Below are 3127 nucleotides of genomic sequence, written 5' to 3'. Positions count from 1 at the left end.
CCCTGCCTATGCAGGGGGTCGGACTCGATGATCTGTTGAGGTCCCTTCCGGCCCGAACATCTATGAATCTATGAATCTATGATGACCATGCACCGAGAGTGTGCAGCCTCAGCCAGTTCCCTAGTGAATTCATGGTCAAGTCTTCCTCCTGGTTAGGAGGTCTGTAATAGACTCCTACAGTTATATCCCCTTGTAATCTTCCGTGTCTTTCTCCGGTATGTCTTGTATGGGGATTCCTTTCTAGCCTCGCCGTTATTCTTAGGGATGAACAGCTTGATTATGAGAACAATTTCGGGTCAGTTCGCCAAGGGGCCTCGCCTGCCACCTCTTTGATGATGATTGCTTCCAGATTGGGAGGACGGTGTTTTGGTCCCATTTCCCCTTAGCATTCCCCCTGGGTCGTTCCTGCTGCTCCACCTTTGTAGGGCTCCAACCTCCCCTACACCTGCCTAATGCCCAGCTTGATGTTGTCACCTGTGTTGTTGAGGCTTATGTCCTGTGCCATCTTTGATGCTTGGGTTCCTGGAATATGATAGCTGCCAGGTGTGAAAGATGTTGTTAATCCGAGCGCTTCCCCCGGCCTTCCTCCTTCCCCATTACGTGTTGTCCGGCTTCAGTACCAGTCCATCCCCTGTTGCGTTGCCTCTGCCCCAGGTTCAGTACTTGCCATCCATCTGACTTGCCTATGTCCTGACTCCACCGAGTTCTGCTGGGCTCCAGTCTCTGCTGCCAGCTTCCTCAGTCTACGTCAGCTCTGTGGACAACTTCTTGGGCCCCTTCTGGCTCTGCGTAGTTGTGGAGACCCCTTCTTGGGGTATCTACCAGGCCCCCTCGCTCAGGAGGGAGTTACTCACCACAACCACCCTGCGCCTCTTCTTAGGGGTGGCAGCTAGCTGCTTCCCCTTGTCCAGAGCCAATGCTTCTGCTGATGTCTCTGCTGGTGGTGTGAGAGGTGCATACCTGTTGCTCAGTTCCAAGGGAGGAGTGAACTTGGTACTGTGTCTTGGACCCAAGACAACTGCCTTCCAAGCATGCCCTGGCTCTCAGTTGATCTTCCTGGCATCCATCTTCACACAGTCGGGCATCCATACTCTTCTCTCTTGATTCTTCAGAAGAGCCTGACTGTAGAAGTCATCAATCTTCTGCTTGTGGACCCTGATAGCATGAAGTCTGCCTACCTGGGCCTGGAGCTCAGTCACTTGGGACTCCAGAGACCTCATTAAGGAGCATACACCACAGGTGGGGGTGACCTTGCTCCCATTCTCAGTTGCTGGCAGCCATGCCAGGCAGCCCCACAGCCTGGAGCCAGGGGCTCTGTCTGGATGGAGGCCAGAACCAAATGACTTCGGGATTTGCATCCATCTCTTGATATGAATATAATATATCATGTCTAACAAATGGATACTTTTTTGGATCAGGCTTTCTTGAAAATAGGATACATTTCTACTTAATTTTTATAGCTAAATTGTTCAAATTGGCAGTAGGCTCATAGACCACCTTTCTGGCCTGCCAAAGTCCACAACGCTGCACTTTTTAACAAGAATAATTGTATTTTGAGTTTAATTTGTATTAAATAGATTATATATTTAATTTGTATTAAATAGATTATATATAGAGGGGGTATTATGTCCTATAATATCCCCTCTAGTTCTAAATTTTATTTAGTGTCTATTGTGTAGTTTGATGACCCATCACTCAGGTTCAATGGTCTTTTTAAATACTGTTTCTGTCATATTTGGGTATTCCTCAATGGGATTTAGATGTGTAGAGGTGGCAAATAATCATATATGTATCCAAAACTAAAACTATGTTATTTACATGTATTAAGCACTAAGTGTTCTCTGTGGAAAATATAGATGGCTAGGTTCCCACTCCAAGGTGCATAGATTTTGTTAGATTAACAGGTCTGATATAATGTCATTGTTCAAAATGGTACAGATATTCATTACTAAATACACTTACAGTATTTCTCCAATTGAATTAACATAGAGAGACTTGTTGGATGAAATGAGTGTTAGTTTGGATAGGAAGGCTCCTGGCATCATGACAATGAATAGAAGGAGGTAAGAGTGAAAAAAGTATATAAGAGGTGTAGATAGACTGGCAGGTTTAGGACTCAATAGACAGATGAAGGAGCAGGAAGAAATGAGAGCAGAGATGGTGATAGGATACAGTTATACAGAGTGTTAAAGGGGAGTACAACATGCCTGGATTTGATACTACAGGTGAGAGGAAGTCAAGTCAGAAACGCCTGTGGAATGGTAGGAAAGGCAGCATTTTGATGGGAAAGAATAATAAAAAATGTCAGAAAGAATATTTTCTGTCGCTCAGACAGTAGAGGACTAAAGCACAGAGAGGTTTTTGTAGTAAGAATGGAGAGAAAAATAACAGATTCTGAAGATGTAAAGGAAGATATAGCAGGATTTGGCAACAGTTAAAATTCTGGAGAAATGGAGAGGAAAAGTCCATTAAGATATTAAAGTTGCAAGGCTGGTTACAGGGAAGATGGAGTTTACATTGATCAAGAAGAGGATCTGAGGGAAGATGGAACATATTTTTGGCATCTTTGACTTTGCATCATGGTAATTAGGGTGAAATGTTCAAGTGGGCACAGAAGTTGTCCTCTTGCTGAAGTTAATCAAGTATCAGCTATTCTAATCCGTGAGTGTATGCATCTGAATCCATGATTCAGTCAACATCAGAAAATAAGAGGAATTTGATAGTTTCATGCTAAGGAAAGAAAAAAAAACCCTTCTCATGATAAATGAAAATCTTAAATGTAACACTTTCCTATGAAAGTATAACAACTGAAAGAGCTGTCAAAGGCCAAGGATAAAGAATAACCACCTAGCATGGCCACTCAACAATGGAAGTGGCAGTATAGAAAATGGCAGATCAGTTATCAAGCCAGTGAAAAAATAGTATCTTTTTTACTTAAATAAAGATAAACAGGACAATGGGGAAGAAAGTCATGCCTATGAGAACATTTTGTTTGTCCTATGACAGTTCCGGAGGGCCAAAGTAACAATCATCCAGAGGTCTCATGACAAACTTCTGATGCATCTGGCTGCATTTCCACCAGACCAACAAAGCCACAAATTTTGAATGAGAATTTAGAACTGAAACT

The sequence above is a fragment of the Alligator sinensis genome, unplaced genomic scaffold (assembly GCF_000455745.1).
Source record: "Alligator sinensis unplaced genomic scaffold, ASM45574v1 scaffold645_1, whole genome shotgun sequence".
Lineage (NCBI taxonomy): Eukaryota > Metazoa > Chordata > Crocodylia > Alligatoridae > Alligator > Alligator sinensis.
The sequence above is the reverse complement of the archived record's forward strand: the minus strand, read 5'-3'. Positions refer to the sequence as shown.